Below are 22,962 nucleotides of genomic sequence, written 5' to 3' on the forward strand. Positions count from 1 at the left end.
GGAGAAGCGCAGAATGGCATAGATGTTGTTAGCCAGGTGTAGCGGTGCGGGAATAACTGGAGGACACCAGAGTATGCGGTTCCAAAGCTTTACTCACTGTTTGCAGTTCACACAACTGCCTGCCTCCATACTGTGTTCTCCAGGTCAGGGCTCCAGCCAATCCCCAGGCAGGATAGGATTCTCCCTTCCACACTCCGCCAACATGTACCTTTCTGAACGACTCCTCCAATGCGCCTTTAGGTGCGAAGCACTCCAGTACTTAGTTACCCTGGAATGCCTCTCTCTAGGTGTTCCTAGTCTTTACTTGTATGACAGACAGCTGTAGCCTGCTTCAGGGACTCCACTCTGTGTCCTGGCTCTCTATTCAGTTGCTGTTGTGTCCCAAGTCTATGATGGGAGCAAGGCGTTAGTGGCTCACTACTCCTCCGGTGTCTGTTGCCGGACATAAAGATCCAATCAACCTCGGGGACTGGGCCCCGGCCTTTGCGCTCTTTGGAGTGGAAGGATTCTCTCTCTTTCTCAACCTGCTTCCCACCGTCCTTCTATTCTCCTTCGTTCCGATCTGTTCTCTCTCTCTCTCTCTCTCTTATGGAAGGTTAGGTTATCAATCTTATCAGTCTCTTTCTCTGGTCTTTCTCGTGCCAGCAACCCAGATCACTGGGACCTGCTGCAGTACGTCCTTCAGACACCCATCTTCTCTCTTCTCCAACTCACCACCCAACTTATTAACTCTCACTCTTCCCACTCTTTTATATCATCTCACTCCACCCGCCTCCCAGCACATCTCGTGTTACGAGCAGGGTTCCACGAGGGGTGCTCTGCTAACCCCCAGCCTAAAGCTGTTAGGTGGCCCCACTGAACTATCCTGTGTGTGGAATGCAGGTGTGGAGTGTGGTCAGGAGCTCCCACCTTACCTGGAAGGTGGGGCACTACACCTTAGGAGAAGGTGCAGTACCTCTGTGGCGACTGAAGCCTCAGGGTCGCCACATACCCCCCCCGTTAAACACAGCACGTCCGCGGGCTGTAAGACAACAAATAGTACAATACAGGAACACACAAAAATTTTTACATGCAGTTTAACAATACTTATCTAATCTTCCTAATGTAGGAGGTACATTTCTTAAACATTACAAACAGACTAACTTCCTATCTTAGTATCAAAAATTTACTTAAGTGCAATTCTTAATTCAAAGTTCTATACTCAAAACATTTTCTTTATTACATTTGCTATCAATTATTCTGTTTTTTTTCTTCTTTCTTTTTCTTTCTTTCTCTACTGGACGCCAGACACTGACCATCTACGCTTGGCCTGTCACCTGTCACTTTCAATTCTTCATTCTTTATTCAATTCTCGCATTCTATCTCAAAACTTTTCTAATTCTCTGTATCAAATATTCTATAAAAGACATTTACTTTTCATAAGACACAACATTATCAAATACGTCATCATAAAACATTCAAAATGTTTGTAAGGTGCTGAACACTGCTCCCAGCCGGGATTTCTTGCAGTGTCCCTTTAGGTAGACATCATTCTTCGAAAAGTGTCCATTCAAAAACATCATCTTCGCAAAGAGTCTTTATATGTAAAACCAAGAGAGAGAGCACCTAAAGGGGTGCAAACTATTTACAAGAAAGTTTTGGATCACACAGCGTTCATGATCTCCACAGTCCCATTTGTAGAAAAGCACTGCCAATCAGAAGCAGGGAACAAAAGTGCTACCGTAAAAACATGAAAGCAAACAAGGCACAACTGGTGCAAACAAAACCCTCCTGGGTAACGAGTTTTAGTATATTATAATTCTTAGTGCTGATCCCCTCCTGGGGTTCTGGAAGCTGAACTGGAACTGTTCTCAGAGGTAGTATCATCGTGATTCTGGCTTCCTGTTAAAGGGTCTTGAAGCTGTGGCAAATGGAACCCATAATGCATCTCCGTGCCCGTCAACTGTTCTTCCTGAATGGGTGGTTCCACTGTTCTGGGGACTCGGCAGTGAAGGAATCCCAAAATCACAGTCCCAAAACGATCCAAACCCCCTTCTGGCCTGTAGATGTCGAATTGGGCACGCCGACTCCAACCGTACCCCCACCAGCATGGTCCTCCTCCTCCCCATCAACCCATTAGGAAGGCCGGTGTATATACCTGGGGGTTCCCGGTGGTGCGGCCTCTGCTCCGGTGCAGGCGTGGTGGTAGCAGGTGCTGCCCGGTGAGATGTCGGGGATGGCGGTGGAGCCAATAGCAGCAATAGCAGCTCCGGTTCTGCAGGGGCAGCTGATGGAACCTGCGCAGCCGCGCCAGGTCCGAGCAGGGGCTCCTCTTCCTCTGCTTCAGCTCCCTGGGCCTAAAGCTTTTAGGTGGCCCAACTGAACTATCCTGTGTGTGGAATGCAGGTGTGGAGTGTGGTCAGGAGCTCCCACCTTACCTGGATGGTGGGGCACTACACCTTAGGAGAAGGTGCAGTACCTCTGTGGCGACTGAAGCCTCAGGGGCGCCACAATAGCAGGAGCTGGGGCGAGAGCTAGACAAAGAGAGCAGCGACTGGAGGGACTGAAGGGAGACTTACTGAAGACAGGCAAGAAACGGCACCGGGTCGTCCAGCAGAGAGACACCGACCGCGAGCCTCGCGGCCGCCACCGTCCGACTTCAGCCGGCGGCTGTGGCCTTCCCGTTGCCGCCCACAGCCGCCACAGCCCGACTCCAGCCCGCGGCTGCGGCCTGCCCGCTGTCACCCTCGGCCTCCGCCGTTCTCTTCCGGCCCACGGCTGCAGTTTGTCCGTCGCCACCTGCGGCTGCGGCTTGTCCGTCGTCCCCCGTGGCTGCGGCTTGTCCATCATTACCCGTGGCTGCGGCTTGTCCATCAACATCCGCGGCTGCAGCTTGTCCGTCGCCACCCGCAGCTGCGGCCTGTCCGTCGCCAGCCGCGGCCCGTTCGCAGCTAGTGGTTGCAGCCTGTAGACCCCGGTCCCCGGGCAATGCCGTCCCGCCTCCGCCGGGAGGCGCAACGGAGAGGAACTCTTCAGGGGCCTGCGGTGCCCCCGCTTCACCTGGACGTGGGAGCACCCGAAGTCTATGTCAGATCCTCGTCGGCTGGACCCAGTGGCTGAAACGCCGAAGCAGCTTGACCACCACTCCGCCGGACATCAGAGAGGATAAGTGACACGTCGTAGTTAATACCCTGGACCCGTAGTCGGCCACACCGCGGCCCTATAGTGACTGGTCTTGACCGGGTAGTCGTGTTCGTGTTATCAGTGTATTCTTGTTTTGATCCCTGCGAGGATAACTATTGTTAGCTTGTTGGTTGCTCAAGATAGTCTCTATAGTTATAATAATCTATAAAAAGTTTCTACTCACTGCATCCCGCGTACCTGCGATTACTACATAAATGCCGCTGTTCTCCTGAATCCGATGATGTTTTTCTTTTGTTCCTGCTCCTCTCCATTCCTGAGATATGGCCCCTTCTTCCCTATATATAAATCTGGTCTTGTTATCCAACTGGGCATGGTCCCGAAGGACACACCGACAAATAAGAGAAATAAGAGTTGAGGACCACACCCACTTGCCTAAAAAGTAAAAAATATATACAAGACAGAGGGATTCATATCTCAGGAACAGAGAGGTACAGGAAGCGTAGAAAAACAATGTCGGATTCAGAAGATTAGCGGCATTTACACTAGGGAAGAAAAATACATATGTATGGCAAGTAACCAATGCAGTAAAAGATATAGAATAGGCAAAAAAGCAAATAACAAGGTTATGACAGCAAAGTCATGATAGACAAAAATATGCTGAGTACCAGAGCTGCTGGGCCTTGCTCAGTTATGCCAAGGTCACCCCCGTATACTTTATTAGAGGCTTATATATAGGACATTATGAATGGGATTATCTGTATCCTATATTTTACTACCCATAAATAGGGAATGGAGCGCATCCACCTGATATTAGTTTTTCTGCACGCAATCTAAGCATATTTGACGTGACAAATTAGATGTTATGATAGAATTAAAATAGGCCATATAATATTAATCTCCGCGTGCTGTTCCTGTCCGATTCTTCCGTGCGGTGCAGATATAACATTATTCCGCAGATAATCTCTGATAGTCAATCTTCAGATAAAATAAAGACTGCAGCTAAAATGATGATTGATTGATATATCCTGACACCTCCGGCGGTGTCAACAACATAAAGCATGTACTCGGCTTGTAGATTGTGATTAGACAGCAGAACCCTTCATATACAATGTTCATAGCGCAATGAAATCTTGTCACATAGATGTTCCAAGACCCAAGTATTCTATGTATCAGTGGTTTAAAGGGGTTGTCCACCCCAGAAAGTACCTTCTAAACAGCGGCAGGAGGTTTTGGAGATGATTCCCAGTCCATCCTCCACCCAAAAAGGTCTTTATCTTTAATAATCCCAGCCTTGGTCGGACTGGGGTGTCTGGGGCCCACAGGAAGAATTGACCTGAGGGGTCCACCCTACAGCTATATGCAATACCCATTAACCGTTATTTCCGTTATAGTGGAGCGTTGACTGTAAAACACAGGCAGTTCCTGCACATCTACTGTGCGCCCCCATAACTGGGATGTACAATCCCGTTAGTTTACATTAAAGGTGTTCTTTGGTGAAAAAAGTTATCACCGATCCACAAGTTAGGTAGGGTGATAACTTATTGATTGGTGGAATCCGGCCATTGGAAACCGCACCGATCGGAAGAACGGGAAACTTTTATACCTTAACAGCGCACTTTTATCCCCATTTTTAAATGCTGTGGCAGGTCAGAAGCTGTGTATATAGAAATCTAGAGTAGAAGCCATGTGAAAAGTGCACTGGGGCTGTTTTTTCCAAGTGCATTGTCACACCTCTAATGCACTTGCAGCATAATTTGCATATGGCTTGCATGCTAAATTTTCCATGAATGACTCATTGGATATTTACAAAAAAAAGTATCATTTTTATTGGGGGCAAGGACCTACACAGACAGACCACTACTTCCATATGTAAAAACGTGCAGACAGGTTCTTTAAAGAAACACTCCTCCACCCATCAAAATGTTTATCATCTTAATATATTGCACTCATCATATTATACAGCACTGTGCACTTACAATTGCTCATTTTTCCTTTCTACCCAGGTAATTCTTCTCTTTTCTATTAGGACTATGACCTCACATGATTAAAAACTGACTAGCTGAATCCTTCTAAGCTCTATGTAGAAACAGGAGGTCAATTTTTCCTGTATGACTCATGAATCACTGCAAAAGTCCCTGGCGGGTGGGGGAGGGGAGCAGCTGGATCAGGAGTTGAAGAGAGGAATGATAAATGCAGGAAAAAGAGACTTCCTGCTTCTAAATAGAGCATAAAAAAGAATTATCTGGGTAGAAAGGCAAAATGAGTAATTGTAAGTACACAGTGCTGTATAATATGGTGACTGCAATATATTATGAGGATTATCACTCTGATGGGAGGATTAGAGCGTCTTTAAAATAAAGAAAAAAATGTGAAAAACTCTTTTCTATTACAAAGTCAGAAATAACAGGAAACAAACGATATCCCTTAATTCCACTAACAAATGAGATTTATCTGCATGGTGGGCTTAACACATTCACATGTACAATAACATTCACTTTACAAGCGTTCTTCTTCTTGCGTAGTCTGTAAAGCAAACATTGCAGTTATTTAAAGCGCTGGCCGTGATCAGCTGGAAAAATAGTCTTTGGTCTTCTATAGGGAATGCACTATAAGGGGGAGCGAACGTTGCGTCTCCAGCAGGTGAGCCTCACCGAACAAAGAGAACATTATACATTCAGCAGATGGGAAAGGAGTCATTTGAAAATTCAGCATCCTGTTATTTTAGCCGCCGCACTCTCTTCAGAAGAACCTCACGTATGTGCTGCTCCTTGTCATCTGCTCCTGTGCAAACAGAAAATAAACGCAGAGAGGAAATTAACATCTAGACAATAGCGAGCCGCATTCCTGACGTGACTTCGTCATAACTGACAACACGTTCAATGGAAGCACTTCAATTCTTATATAAAGCAGTGTACCTAAAGGACAAATCTGCACCAGAGGCCCCCAACAGTCATGCCATTCCCTTATATTTAATGAGACCATGGGACCTTTAAGCTCCCCAACAGTCATGTCATGTCCTTTTACTCCAATGGGACAAGGAGACTTTTGAGACCCCTCAACAGTCATGTATTTTTAATCTAATTGGACAAGGGGCTTTTGAGCCAACCAACAATCATTGTCAATTTGGTCTATTAGGAGATGAGACTCTAAAATCTCTGAGACCATCATTTAGAGCAGAGAGGGGCATCTCTGACTGCAATCATGTTATGGCTTGTTGTACCAGTCATGAAAAAAAAGTTGTGAGTTGAGTCTATACAGTTATGTATCATGGAGCCATAGGGACTTTAAGTGCCTTGGTATAATATCCCCATGTAGCACTGTATTCTTTGGAGAATTCCTCCAATAAGAGCGCGACATGACTATTGGGGAGCTCAAACATTCCCTTCTCTCATAATGGTAAAAGGACATGACAATGTCAAAGACAGTAATTTACGTGTGGTCTTGAAAAGAACTGAGCATGGAAGCTCCTCCCATGAAGAGTATAGTTGAAGACTCCACCCATGAAGGCAAATAAGAAAGGCTCCACCCATGAAGCGAATGGGTTAGAAAGGCTCCATCCATGAAGAGAATGGGTTAGAAAGTCTCCACCCATGAAGAGAAAGGGTTAGAAAGGCTCCATCCATGAAGAGAATGGGTTAGAAAGGCTCCACCTATGAAGCGAATGGGTTAGAAAGGCTCCACCCATGAAGATAATGGGTTAGAAAGGCTCCACCCATGAAGAGAAAGGGTTAGAAAGGCTACATCTATGAAGAGAATGGGTTAGAAAGGCTCCGCCTATGAAGCGAATGGGTTAGAAAGGCTCCACCCATGAAGAAAATGGGTTAGAAAGGCCTCACCAATGAAGAGAATGGGTTAGAAAGGCTCTGCCTATGAAGCGAATGGGTTAGAAAGGCTCCACCCATGAAGAGAATGGGTTAGAAAGGCTCTACCCATGAAGTCAGAAGCAGTTCTAGAAGATGGCTCTCAGAATTGAACACATGCTTGAACTAACTTATAGAATGTGGCGGTAGAAATAAGGTACATAAAGCGATTGATTATGGTTGTGGATGCTTTTTTTTTATGTCGGCCTCATACAAGATGTTTATCATTTTGGATGGAAAGAACACAGATGTGAATATAATCTACACCTTCCTTGAAATTTTGAGACCACCGAACTGATCTAGTGTTTCCACAGAGCTCACAGTCATATATTATTCAGACTACTGAGTTCAGGTAAACATACTGATCTTTTTTTTACCTGATACCAGGCAGAATTTCTCCTCCTATTTTATTTGTTTTTCCAGCAATAAAACCTTAAAAATATGTGCGCAAGGTCTTGTAACCAATAAACTTCCTTAGAAGTTGCATTTTTTTTCCTCTTGCGTTACTCTGTGTACTCAGCTGCCTGTGTTGTGGGTGCCATCTTTGCAGCATTAGGACTTGTGAACAGCTGAGCGGAGCACAAGGAGGCTGTATAACAGGGCATACAGCTCTCTATTGGGCTCTGTATGTTTGGGACTATTTTCTTCTAGAACCAATGCTACTAAATAATACCTCATTACTGATGGAACGTGCTCCTGTATGAAATCAGCTCCCTACAGAACTACTGTGCATTTATATAAATCCATAATAAGGCTGTGTATAGGAGAGTGGATGAAAAACAAGATTAGGAAAAAGGTTTCCTTTTCCCAAAAATAATATGAAAGTTAGCTCTCTTCCAGAAGGGAAGAAAGTATCTCGCAAGTACAAGGTAGAAGAGATAGCTCAGCTGTAAGTCAGTGTCCAATCCTTTAAGGAGCTTTGGAACGTAATTCACAAACCCGTCTACAGTCAATTTGGGGGTACTTGCCCCCCATCAGTGCAGACCAGAGTCCCGTCGGAGGAGTCCGACAACCTTAAGGAAACGAGAGACCAGCTGAGTATATAATGATGTGCGGCTTACAGCTGGAAAAAGGCTGTCTCTAGATGAGTTCTGACTTGGGCAGCCCTGGGAAAGGGTTGGACATTGACTTCTAGGGTAGTTACCTGTTTTAGGTGGTACTTGTGAGAATTCTTTCTTTTTACAGGAGAGCTAATTTCTCCCACAGTTCCTGAAATAGTGCCACTCTTCTTCATAGGTCTTTTTTGGGACTACAGTTCAATCCTAAACATAGACTCCCCCACCCCACAAATTCATGTCAGAACCAAATACAAGTTAACGAGGCTTTCACAACCTTTTTCACGTGCACTGGAAATTGAGAGAGCAAATTTGTTGCCACCACTGTGGAACAATGTCACTATAAAAATAAGTAGTTATTTCAGGCAGATTCTTTACGGAAAAGTCGAGGATTAGGATTGGCTTAATTTAATGGCCAGTTCATATATATTTAGTAGTGTTGAGTAAAACGATCCACATGGGCCTGGTCCAGTGGCCACACCTGTGCTGCTGCCAGCACCCTGGGTGTCTCTTCTGATTAGTTGACCCCGTGAAGTTATACCGATCCATGTCATGACTTAGTTGTGAAATCGCAGCTGCTTACTAATCAGAGAGGCGCACTGGATGCTTTTGAAATACCATTGATATCAGTATTAATCGTGACTATTTTTCTTGGCTACTGCTCCTTTACAAACCTATGTCTCATCTTGGTCTCAGGCTACAGAAAAAAACTTTTTATGAGTTGCCTGAGCCATCAGTCATATATTTCTCTGTTCTATTTGTCTGGGGAACCTGTCATGTCCGATAATACTATCAACCTGCAGATATAGGGTTAATCTGCGGGTTACTTGCATTATGAAGGTGCCCTGCTGCCGTACTGAAAGTTGAAGAAAATTAACTTTATGTTTCTCGAGAACCGCCGGCTTTCAGTCATAGAAGCGTGCCGGCTTTTAGTGACTATACTGTGAACAGTATCTGTAAGCACACCCTGACTGACAGCTGATGGTGCACTGTTGCACTGCAAAGTTGGCAGTGCCAGGGCATGCTTAGACCCATCGCTAACTGTATACTGAGCGGTCATTGAAGCTGCCCCGGGCGCGACTCTATGACTGAAAGCCAGAGGCTGCCGGAAGGAATAACGTTGATTTTCTCTTCTCCCTGATTGCCGCACTTTTAATATAGCGACAGGGCACCTTCATAATGCTAATACCCTGCATATCAACCCTATACCCACAGGTTAGTAGCATTATAGGACCTGACAGGTTCCCTTTAAAGTACCAAAGGGAGAAAAGTAAGTAGAGTAACACCTGAGTCTGTAGACAGGTAGACTGAAACTATGGAGACGCATAGGCACACACTGAACCTTACGATATTAATTTTATTCAGGGTTCTGCATGATTCTGCTTGAAGCTGATGAATAACTGAATCTATAAACTCTCTCTAGATAATTTCTGCTTTCCCCTTATGAAATTCATTTGCAGATTATTATTATCAATTATCATTATACTTGCAGTGATGGAATTTTTGGCCTGGAACTTACCGATGGAGTTTATGATTTGCATTTTTCGTCTCAGATTGCCGGACTTCTTATAAGTAGATGATCGCTTCTGATGGACAATATCTCTCATTTCATAAAAGTGAGGAGTCAGCAGGTAGAAGAAGGTGCTAATAAATGCAATTAAAGTAACTTTATGATCCTGCAAATTACCCTCACTTCATTTGGAAGTCGGAATGGCTTATGCTTAGTTAACCTTTACTATTAAACACGACTGGAATGACAACAAAGCAATTTATGATATAATATTTTGTGCACATAGAAGAGACAAAGGAAGACTTGAGATTGCAGCATAAAAGATATAAAATACTGCAGATTCATCCTTTATCACAAAATATCCTAGCAAAGTGCCTTCCCCATCTTCATGGATGGATATTGTTGGATAGTGTTTGTAAAAACAAGACTGTCCCCAATTTACTGCTTGTTAAAATTTGCAGCCGTTCTTGAGATATGAACCCCTTCACAACATCCGCCGTACATACACGGCGCAAGTCAGAAGTCGGTGTATGGAGTGGGTTCACGGGGTGACCGCACCGATTACCCACCAAGTGATGGCTGTGTGTCATAGCCAGGACCTGCTTGTAACAATCGTGAGTCGCCGATGGGTTCCTATGACACCTGGGGGTCTGTTGAATACCTCCATGCTTGAAACCGTGCCTTCAAAGGAGACCATGATTTTCTCTGTATACAGCGATGCTTTGGCAGACGATTGCAGCTTCAAGTCCCCAAAGGGGACTATTAAAAACAGTAAAAAGTAAAAAAATAAAGTTCTAAAAAAAATGAAAAAAATTAAAAAAAAAACATAAAAGTTCAAATCACCCTCCCTTTTCCCCCATTGAAAATAAAGATATTAACAAAATCCCACTATGTGGCATCGTTGCGTCTGAAAAAAAAGTCAGATCTATCAAAAATATAAAACTAATTCACCAGATCAGTAAACATCGCAGCCGAAAAAATATTCAAGAACACCAAAAGTATGTTTTATTGGTCGTTGCAGTTCAACAAAAAATGCAACAACAAGCGATAAAAAAAAGTCACATCTATCCCAAAATGGTATCAATAAAAATGTTGTCTCGCCCTGCAAAAAAAAAAATAAAATACATTTATTAAGAAAAATAAAAAAGAGTTATGGCTCTGGGAAGAAGGAGAGGAAAAAAGTGCAAACAAAAAGCAAAAACAAAAATGTTCTTTTGTTTACAGCTGGACGCCTAGGAGACCGACCACCGCTGCACCGAAAGTAACAACTATTGGGAGGGAACAAACTCAATAGAAAAGATAATTAAGGTTCTACATTTTTCTGTAAGTGTGTAAATGTAATTTAGATTAATTATCACATTTTGGGTACAATTAAAGTCATTATCAACAGTATCCAAACTGTATCGCAATTACCAAGACAAACAGAAGATATGATGCCATTGCTTTCCTGCTAATGAGATCCAGATTTAGTAGGAAGCATATAAAATAATGGAGGAGTCAGCCCTTCTCCTGACATCTCCTTGAACTTCGTAGCCACGATGTCATTGTTTCATCTTTTTCGGCAATGACTCAGGGGAACGTCTTTCGCCGCCTTCCAGAGGGAGACGATGTCGAGCGCTATTGACATAAAGGGAAGTAACGCGAGGATCGGCAATTGTTTGCCGGAGTTTGGATTGTGCCCAAAGATAAACATAGGATATTCTGAGAAAAACCCGGGTCATGTCTGTCAGCGGCTAATTTCATACGGGAGGGATATGCTAATATGCCGAGTACACGCGGTATCTTGCTGCAACCAATCGCACAAACATCTGAAAGGAAAACTTAGTCACCTTTGACCTCGTAGGAAACCATGTTGCATTATTTCCCATTTTTATTCACAGCCACAGTATGACGATGAAACAAATAAAAATCTTAAAGGAAATGTATCACGAGAAAATGATCTACTGTTTACATCAGGTTTTTAGATTGCATTCAATTTTTTAATATTTTTATCACTATCGATATTACAAATAAAAACGATTTCACAGTGGCCTTTTGGGCTATTATAGAATTATACTTCCTGATTTTTTTTTTTAAGAAAATTCACATAAACGTAGGCAGAAACAGACTGATTCAGTCTCTTTATTTCAGATTGAATCATCTAATGAGCGTGTGCAAAGATCATTGTGATGGGAGCTGGAGGAGGTGAACTGTGATTTCTCCTATTAAGTTTAGTGGATCCTGCATTATCTACTGTGTATAGAGGTGTTATCAGTCATTATACAGAAGGAGGAGGTGAGCTGTGACATCACCTATTGTGAATGATGGCTCCTCTGTTATCTACTGTTTATAGAGGTGCTATCAGTCATTAGGCAGGAGGAGGAGAAGGTGAGCTGTGATATCAAGTAGTGCGAATGGTAGATCCTGTGTTATCGACTGTGAGATGAGATGACTGAAGAGTAGAGTTGAGCGACTTTTGGTTTTTTAGGATCGCGTTTCGTTTCGTGAAACCCGACTTTTCCAAAAGTCGGGTCGAGCAAGATCGTCCGATTATAGGGAAAAGTCGGGGTCGTCCCGAAACACGAAACTGTATAAAACAGGAAAAGGATACAAAAAGATATCCAAGGAATTGATAATGCCAGTCAGCAGCGTTCAAACTGTGATTAACAAATGGAAAATCAGGGGCTCTGTAAAAACAGAGGAGGTAGACCAACAACAATTTCGTCCACAACTGCCAGGAAAATTGTTCCGGATGCAAAGAAAAACCCACAAATAGCATCAGCTGAGTACTGGACTCTCCGAAAACTAGAGGAGTGGCTGTTTCAAGATGCACAATAAGGAGGCACTTTAAAAAAAATGGGATGCATGATCTAGTCACCAGAAGAAAGTCATTACTGCACAAATGCTGCAAAGTATCTCGCCTACAATACACAAAACAGCACAGAGACAAGCCTCAAAACTTCTGGAACAAGGTATTTTGGAGTGTTGAGACCAAAATTGAACTTTTTGGCCACAGCCATAACATTACATTTGAAGAGAGGTCAACAAGGCCTATGATGAAAGGAACATCATTCCTACTGTAAAGCACGGAGGTGGATCGCTAATGTTTTGGGGATGCGTGAGCTACAAAGGCACAGAAAACTTGGTCAAAGTTGAAGGAAAGATGAATGCAGAATGTTATTAGCAAATACTAGAGTTGAGCGACTTTTGGTTTTTTAGGGTCGCGTTTCGTTTCGTGAAACCCGACTTTTCCAAAAGTCGGGTCGAGCAAGATCGTCCGATTATAGGGAAAAGTCGGGGTCGTCCCGAAACACGAAACCCAATGTAAGTCAATGGGGAATAAAAGTCGGCAGTGAGAGGAGGACAGGAAACACACCTACAGTGCCCATTTGAATGCCAAAAGCATCAATTCTTCTTTCTTAAGATTGTCAACCTTAATTAACTTCATAATACAAGTTACGCACTGAAAAATGGGGGTTATTTGGCTACAAACTGTGGGGGGGGGGAGGGCTGGCTCCAGGTTTTCATGTGCCCTGGGCGAAAGAGCGCCCCTTTAACACATAACACAACTCATCATGCTCCGATACGGCAGAGAAATAGCGGTATAGTACAATGAAAAATACCTCACTTTTTACATCTCATGACGAGGCCCATCTATTTCTCCATACAGAATCATTGGTCCCATATAATGTTTGAAACAGTATATGATGAGCTCCACATAATGCTACAGTATATGTTGGTCCCCATGGATGAAGCTCTACTGTCTTATGGGCCCAAATAATGCTCCAAACATAATGGGCCCCATTTCTAATGCTCTAGTGTATAATGGGTCCTGTAAATGCTGCTCCAGTGTCTGATGTCCACCTTTGGAATGTTCCAGTGTATGGTGGGCCCCATCTATCATTCTCAGACGGTGTTAGGCCCAGTATGGATTGCACGTGATTGCACAAAGGTTAGAAAGGGTACCGTATCCCCGGATAACATGTATGGATAGCGTACACATTCAAAATATATGTCTCAGGAGGCAGGCTCAGACGGTGTTAGGCCCAGTATGGATTGCACGTGATTGCACAAAGGTTAGAAAGGGTACCGTATCCCCGGATAACATGTATGGATAGCGTACACATTCAAAATATATGTCTATACATCAGGAGGCAGGCTCAGACGGTGTCAGGCACAGTATGGATTTGACGGCCCAGATTACACAGCGGAGGAGCAGGGAGAGGTAAAGATTGCAAATGCTGGGGCCCTGCCCAAGCAAGGGGGGCCCACTCGTGGGCGTCGGTACTGGCACTGGGCCCCTCATAGTACAGCGGTGTGTCTGACGGCGGGTGTGCACCACCACCGTCAGAGACACTTGATTGCACTATGAGGGACCCTGTGCCAGTGCCCGCGCCCAAGAGTCGGCCTACCCACCTGTCCAGGGCAACGGCACTCGCACGGTGTCGTGCGCTAGGTGGTGACCCCGGCCATGGGGGGGGAGGCAGCACAGTTAGGGAGTTTTAGAAAGTGGCATATGTTGATGTTGGACATTCAGCTGATGCAAAAGGCAAAATAGGTGAAGTACCAGGAAGAGGTGGACCAAAGCAAGCCATTTTTCTGTCACCCTATGTGTCATCAGGGGAAGGTGGGATAAAATCCTTGGAAACCCATGCGTGGTTCATTTTAATGAAGGTTAGATCATCCACATTTTGGGTTGACAGACGGGTCCTTTTTTCTGTCAGGATTGATCCAGCTGCACTGAAGACTCTTTCCGATAGCACACTTGCAGCTGGGCAAGCGAGCTCCTGTAAGGCATATTGGGCCAATTCAGGCCAGGTGTCCAGTTTAGCGGCCCAATAGTCAAAGGGGAATGACCTGTGTGGGAGAACATCGATATGGGAGGAAAAGTAGTTTGTAACCATAGTTAACAACTGCTGTCTCCTGTCACTTTCCATCGATGCAGTATTACCAGTTGTGTGAGCGGTATTTGAAAAATCAGTCCACAACATTGTCATGAAACCCCTGTCTCCAACGCCACTTCTGCTGTGTGCACCACGAACACCTCTGCCAAGCTGCCCCCGGCCCGTACGGCTCGTGTGAGAACCATCACCGCTGCTGTGTGCTGGGAATGCCTCAAGCAACCGATTTACCAGAGTTGCTTGTTTATTAGCCAATATTAGGTCAAGGTTCTCATGTGGCATGATGTTTTGTAATTTGCCTTTATAGCGTGGATCCAGGATGCTGGCCAACCAGTAGTCGTCATCGTTCATCATTTTGGCAATGCGGGGGTCCCTTTTTAGGATCCGCAAGGCATAATCTGACATGTGGGCCAATGTTCCCGGTGTCAATGATGCACTGCGAGTGCTGGGTGGAGGAGCACTTTCTGGCAAATCCACATCCCTCCAGTCACGCACAAACCCTGTACCAGACCTTGCCACGCCAACATTTTCACTTGCCCCACGAGATGCATCCTCCTCCCCTAAGTAATCATCCCCATCATCATCCTCCTCCTCCTCTTCTTCCTCCACCTCGTCCAGGAGAGGTCCCTGAGCAGACAATGGCTGAATGTCATCAAGGATTCCCTCCTCCTCTTCCTCCTCATCAACATTGGCTGCAGACGCCTGCTCCTTAAGGTGCGTCAAAGTTTGCATGAGCAGACGCATAAGTGGGATGCTCATGCTTAGGATGGCGTCGTCTGCGCTTACCAGCCGTGTGCATTCCTCAAAACACTGAAGGACTTTACAAAGGTCTTTCAGCTTCGACCACTGCACACCTGTCAACTCCATGTCTGCTCTCAAAGTGCCTGGCCGTGTATCCTCCCACAAATGCATTATGGCCTGCCTCTGCTCGCACAGCCGCTCCACCATGTGCAGGGTGGAGTTCCACCTTGTTGCAATGTCGATAATGAGGCGGTGGTTGGGAAGGTGGAGCAATCGCTGCAGCTTCTGCATACGAACGGAGTGTACAGGCGACCGGCGGATGTGCGCGCACAGTCTTCGCACCTTCTGGAGCAGGGCTGTTAACTCCGGATAATTTTTGAGGAAGCACTGCACCACCAGGTTCAAGGTGTGAGCCAAGCAAGGTATGTGGCTGAGTTTTGAAAGGGCTATGGCTGCCACAAAATTACGGCCGTTATCACTAACTACCTTGCCTGCCTCAAGATGTACACTGCCCAGCCATGACTCAGTTTGTCGCTTCAAGTACTCGGCCAGCACCTCGGCGGTGTGTCTGTCGCCCAAACACATCATCTGCAACACAGCCTGCTGACGCTTTCCACTAGCTGCTCGATAGGGGGACACATCGTGTGCAACAGTGGCAGCTGCAGATGGAGTGCTCGTACGACTGCGCTCTGTGGACGAGCTTTCGCTTCTGGAGGAGGAGGAGGAGGGTCGAACGCCTACAGCCAACTGTTTCCTATACCGTGGGCTAGGCAGCACTGTCCCACCACCGCAGTCCCCTGTGGACCCTGCATCCACCACATTAACCCAGTGCGCAGTGATGGACACGTAACGGCCCTGGCCATGCCGACTGGACCATGCACCAGTTGTGAGGTGCACCTTTCCGCTCACTGACTGCTTGAGTGCATGGACAATGCGGTCTTTCACATGATGGTGGAGGGCTGGGATGGCTTTGCAAGAGAAGAAGTGGCGACTGGGTAGGTCATAGCGTGGTACTGCATAGGCCATGAGTTCGCGGAAAGCTGTGCTTTCCACCAACCGAAAGGGCATCATCTCAAACGAGATTAGTTTGGCAATGTGGGCGTTCAAACCCAGTGTACGCGGATGAGAGACTGAGTACTTTCTTGACCTACTCATAGTGTCTGGGAGGGTGAGCTGGACTTGAGAGCTGCATATGGTGGAAGTAGCGGTGGACAGGGCGGACTGAGAGAGGGTTGATGATGGTGATGGAGTTGTTGTTCTTTCTGATGGCCTAGAATCAGTCTTTCGTTGATATAACAGTGGGATTCCCTGACTGCTGTGGTCTTGCAACGACACCTCAACATTTGCTGCTGTGCTAACCGGTGGGCTTACAGTGGGGGAAACAATGTAGCGTTGCTGACTACCTTCGTTGTGATCAGTTGCACATGTGGCACTTGAGGTTTGGTGTTGTGTCCACGCTTGCAAGTGCATGCTGATTAAATGTCTAAGCATGCAACTGGTATTCAAATTTTTCAGATTTTTCCCTCGGCTAAAGGTCTTTGCGCACTTCTTACAGATAACCTTGGCCTGATCATGAGGATTTTGTTCAAAAAAGTGCCACACTGCACTCTTCCTACTTTGGCAGACATTTTGCGGCCTAGCACGCTGTGATCTTTTGACCCTCTGGACAAGCTGTCCAGCAACTCTTTTGATGTTTGGAACCTGTCTTTGGAGTGCTCCGGGCCTGCCAGATAACAGCTGTTGCGATGTCGATGTCTGCTGTGGATGCTCCTCATCTGAGCTATTGGAAGCAGCACCCTCTTCCCCCAATGGATGCCAATCTGGGTCAACAACTGGGTCATCCATCACCTCCTCTTCTATGTCATGTGCACCTTCCTCTGTGTCACCGTGTATGGTGGTATAGTGTGCGGGAAGGGGCACCTGAGTCTCATCAGGGTCAGAATCTGGCTCTGTACACTGCGAGGACAATGTAGTGCTCTGAGTGAATGTACCAGCAGAATCATCCATCAGCGGCTGTGCATCAGTGCACTCCATGTCAGATTCATCTTGGCCTGGGTAATTCACCATTTCACTTGATAATCCAGGCATGGTATGTGAAAACAGCTCCATGGAGTAATCAGTAGTATGGCCTGCGTCATCCTTCAATCTTGGTTGGGGTGAAGGACACAAGGAAAGGTGTGGTTCATGAACATGAGCCTCCAATGACGACTCAGTACTTTTACTTTTTACAACTGAAGAAGAGGAGGCGATAGAGCTGGAGGCTGAGTCAGCAATGTAAGACAAAACTTTTTCCTGATGCTCTGGCTTTAAAAGCGGTTTGCCAACTCCTAGAAAACTAAGCGTTCGAGGCCTTATGTAGCCAGACGATGACGCAGGGTCAGCACCTCCTGCATTCGGTCCTATTTTGCTCTTGCCACTACCATCAGATCCACCACCAACACCATCATTACCAGCTGCCAACCCCCGCCCAATTCCACGGCCTCTTCCACCAGCCTTCCTCATTTTTGGTAGAAATGTAGACAAAATCCAACAAACTATATAGTAATGTAAAACAAGGTACAAGGTGTCTATAGGACAGGGGAAATTTTGAATTTCTGCAGACACTTGTGGACACTGGACACTTTTGGATTGTGTGAGGCCCACTGATATCTGAGCGCTATGTGACAGGCTCGATGGCACAGCTGTGACAAAAGTGACTAGAGGATAAGGGAGATTTTGAATCTCTGCACACACTTTTGGACACTGGACACTTTTGGATTGTGTGAGGCCCAATGAATGTCTGAGCGCTATGTGACAGGCTCGATGGCACAGCTGTGACAAAAGTGACTAGAGGATAAGGGAGATTTTGAATCTCTGCACACACTTTTGGACACTGGACACTTTTGGATTGTGTGAGGCCCAATGAATATCTGAGCGCTATGTGACAGGCTCGATGGCACAGCTGTGACAAAAGTGACTAGAGGATAAGGGAGATTTTGAATCTCTGCACACACTTTTGGACACTGGATGGACACTTTTGGATTGTGTGAGGCCCACTGATATCTGAGCGCTATGTGACAGGCTCGATGGCACAGCTGTGACAAAAGTGACTAGAGGATAAGGGAGATTTTGAATCTCTGCACACACTTTTGGACACTGGATGGACACTTTTGGATTGTGTGAGGCCCACTGATATCTGAGCGCTATGTGACAGGCTCGATGGCACAGCTGTGACAAAAGTGACTAGAGGATAAGGGAGATTTTGAATCTCTGCACACACTTTTGGACACTGGACACTTTTGGATTGTGTGAGGCCCAATGAATATCTGAGCGCTATGTGACAGGCTCGATGGCACAGCTGTGACAAAAGTGACGAGAGGATAAGGGAGATTTTGAATCTCTGCACACACTTTTGGACACTGGACACTTTTGGATTGTGTGAGGCCCAATGAATATCTGAGCGCTATGTGACAGGCTCGATGGCACAGCTGTGACAAAAGGGACTAGAGGATAAGGGAGATTTTGAATCTCTGCACACACTTTTGGACACTGGACACTTTTGGATTGTGTGAGGCCCAATGAATATCTGAGCGCTATGTGACAGGCTCGATGGCACAGCTGTGACAAAAGTGACTAGAGGATAAGGGAGATTTTGAATCTCTGCACACACTTTTGGACACTGGATGGACACTTTTGGATTGTGTGAGGCCCACTGATATCTGAGCGCTATGTGACAGGCTCGATGGCACAGCTGTGACCAAAGTGACTAGAGGATAAGGGAGATTTTGAATCTCTGCACACACTTTTGGACACTGGATGGACACTTTTGGATTGTGTGAGGCCCAATGAATATCTGAGCGCTATGTGACAGGCTCGATGGCACAGCTGTGACAAAAGTGACTAGAGGATAAGGGAGATTTTGAATCTCTGCACACACTTTTGAACACTGGACACTTTTGGATTGTGTGAGGCCCAATGAATATCTGAGCGCTATGTGACAGGCTCGATGGCACAGCTGTGACAAAAGTGACTAGAGGATAAGGGAGATTTTGAATCTCTGCACACACTTTTGGACACTGGACACTTTTGGATTGTGTGAGGCCCAATGAATATCTGAGCGCTATGTGACAGGCTCGATGGCACAGCTGTGACAAAAGTGACTAGAGGATAAGGGAGATTTTGAATCTCTGCACACACTTTTGGACACTGGACACTTTTGGATTGTGTGAGGCCCAATGAATATCTGAGCGCTATGTGACAGGCTCGATGGCACAGCTGTGACAAAAGTGACTAGAGGATAAGGGAGATTTTGAATCTCTGCACACACTTTTGGACACTGGATGGACACTTTTGGATTGTGTGAGGCCCACTGATATCTGAGCGCTATGTGACAGGCTCGATGGCACAGCTGTGACCAAAGTGACTAGAGGATAAGGGAGATTTTGAATCTCTGCACACACTTTTGGACACTGGACACGTTTGGATTGTGTGAGGCCCAATGAATATCTGAGCGCTATGTGACAGGCTCGATGGCACAGCTGTGACAAAAGTGACTAGAGGATAAGGGAGATTGGATTGCTTTTAAAAAAGCAGTTTGCGGAGCAGTGGGTAAACAGCAATGCAGGAATGTCAGGAAGCCTTAGAAGGCAGCCCAACAACCAACACCACTGATACACCACTATATAGCCTCCCCTTGCACTGCACACACAGTGACTGGTGTGTTGTGCAGGCCAAATTGCTAGCAGCAGAAGCAGTTTTTTTGTCTTCTCAGCAGGACAAAAAAAAAAAATTGGGATTGCTTTTAAAAAAGCAGTTTGCGGAGCAGTGGGTAAACAGCAATGCAGGAATGTCAGGAAGCCTTAGAAGGCAGCCCAACAACCAACACCACTGATACACCACTATATAGCCTCCCCTTGCACTGCACACACAGTGACTGGTGTGTTGTGCAGGCCAAATCGCTAGCAGCAGAAGCAGTTTTTTTGTCTTCTTCCCTGCCTAACGCTCTCCCTACAGAATCAGCAGCAACCTCTCCCTATACTAAGATCGGCAGAAGTAAGATGGCGGTCGGCGTGCACACCCTTTTATACCCCCTGTGACGCCCACCAAAGCAAGCCAATCACTTGCATGCCCTTCTGAAAGATGGTGGTGACCCGTGCCTATGTCATCACGTTGCCCACAGTGTCCGTGGATCCTGATTGGCTGAAAAAGAGCGCAAAACAAACTTTTGAAACGCGACTTTGGCGCGTAAGTCGCCGACCTCGTGGCCGACCTCATCCTAGGGTCGGGTTTCGTTTCATGAAACCCGACTTTGCCAAAAGTCGGCGACTTTTGAATTTTTTCGACTCGTTTCGCTCAACTCTACTGAAGAGCTGTTTGCTTGCTGGATCCTCACCTCTTTCTACTATACAATGACTGATTACACCTCTATATACAGTAGATAACATAGGATTCACCATTCATAATAGATGATGTCACAGCTCACCTCCTCCTGTACAATGACAGATAACACCTCTATATACAGTAGATAACACAGAATCCACCATTCACAATAGGTAAGGTCACATCTCACCTCCTCCCTCTCCTGTACAATGACTGATAACACAGAATCCACCATTCACTATAGGCGATGTCACATCTCACCTCCTCCCTTTCCTGTACAATGTCTGATAACATCTCTATATACAGTAGATAACACAGAATCCACCATTCACAATAGGTAAGTTCACATCTCACCTCCTCCCTCTCCTGTACAATGACTGATAACACCTCTATATACAGTAGATAACACAGAATCCACCATTCACAATAGTGGATGTCATAGCTCACCTTCCCCCTCATTTCAGTGCAAAAATAACAAAAAGTTAAAAAGTGTATAAAATAACTTTTATAATTGTAGTACAGCCCTGAATATATTACACACACATTGTAAAGCAGCTTTGTATCTGTAGGGGGCGCCCCTGAGCACTGGTCCCGAAAGGTCCTAAGGTCCTTTTCCTACATAAGAAGACCGCGGTATTATAACTGGCATCTGGCAGTAGCGGATCTCCTGTTACAGATTTTGCATTGATCTTGTCACCTCTTGGACCCACAAAGAGTGTCCTCTTACTTTTACTATTTGTCAGCACAAGTAGCTAAGGTTTATTGGGGCCTTTTGAGCCCATAAAATAACGGAAAGATCAATGCCCCCGACCATAGCATGGTAGGGGATATGTATTCCATGTGTCAATGGCCTGGAAACACATGAAGCTGATACGTTATACATTAGGACATGCAATGAATTTCATCTTACAGCCTTTTAAGTGATGTTTGTTTCCTCCCGGAACATTACTGCTGTTCACAATAAACAATAATTCACGTTCTTTCCCACTTGTGTCACATCAGGAGTACAATAATATAAAACACATTTCGGAGAGTTTTACCGTCTTTATAGCATAAATATCCACTGGCCTTAAAATTCCAGATTGGTTCTTCTGGAGAATGGTCGTCACACAGAGAAGAACAATGTCACGAGCTTATCGGCAAGGAGCAGCCCGCCGCGTGTTCCCTCCATGTAGTACAATGCACATCTACCTTAGAGGAAGCCAGGCGGCGAGAAAAAACGCCATTATCTGCCCTACGCCCGAGGGATATTGGACCGTGATGACCTTTGACAAATTATTTGAAATATTCAATTTCTATAGAAGTTTCTTAAAGAGGTCAAAAAGTGCCCAGTGTTTGCTCTTATTTGATTTTTAGTTTTGGATTATTCTTCAGATTAATAGCTTTACAATGTCCAGTCCCCTTAGGGCTTACTCAGAGGTCAGTTTTTCACGTACAAGGTCTCTCCGTGTTTTTCATGGATACTTGCACCTATTATAATTTATGAGGCTGCTCACATGTCCGTGTCATGTCCGCACAAAATCACAGAGACTTGTCCGATTTTCATCCGGCGTCTCAGATCAAAGTTACCAGTAGGGCAGCACGGTGGCTCAGTGGTTAGCACTGTATGGTGGCTCAGTGGTTAGCCCTGGGTTCCAATCCCACCAAGGACAACATCTGCAAGGAGTTTGTATGTTCTCCCTGTGTTTGTGTGGGTTTCCTCCCACATCCCAAAGACATACTGATAGGGAATCTAGGTTGTGAGCCCCATCGGGGACAGTGATGATAATGTGTGCAAACTGTAAAGCGCTGCGGAATATGTTAGCGCTATATAAAGATTATTATTATTATTATACCAGCGCAAGTCTATGGGTCCGTGAAATAATTCTGTGCTCAACTTTTCCCAGCAAGCCCCAAAGAGAATGAATGGATCAGGGGTCGATTTTGTAATGGGGATGAAAGTGCTCCATTGGGGATAAACATTCCCCGTTCAGCCGAGCGGTGCAGATCCCAGTTGTCGGACCCCCACAGATTTGTTTTCTCGTTTTGACTCCCATAGTTGTGGTCTACCTATGATGATGTCAATTACAGGCCTCTCTCATCTTTTTAAGAGGGAGAACTTGCACAATTGGTGGATGACTAAGGGTGAGTGCACACATTGCAGCTTCTGCTGCTGATTTTTCCGCTCGGATTTTGCTAAATCCGCAGGTAAAATGACCTGCTTTTTACCTGCGGATTTAGTGCAGATTTTCTGCAGATTTTTTGCAGATTTCCCCTGCGTTATTACGCCTGCGGATTTCTATAATGGAGCAGGTGTAAAACGCTGCGGATTCCGCACAAGGAATTGACATGCTGCGGATTCAAAACCGCAGCAAATCTGCTCGGAAAAATCTGCAGCATGTGCACAGCTTTTTTCATTTTACATTGACTTTAATGGCACTGTACAATGCAGAAGA

The sequence above is a fragment of the Dendrobates tinctorius genome, unplaced genomic scaffold, assembly GCF_039654945.1.
Source record: "Dendrobates tinctorius isolate UK_male_01 unplaced genomic scaffold, ASM3965494v1 ptg000143l, whole genome shotgun sequence".
Classification (NCBI taxonomy): Eukaryota; Metazoa; Chordata; class Amphibia; order Anura; family Dendrobatidae; genus Dendrobates; species Dendrobates tinctorius.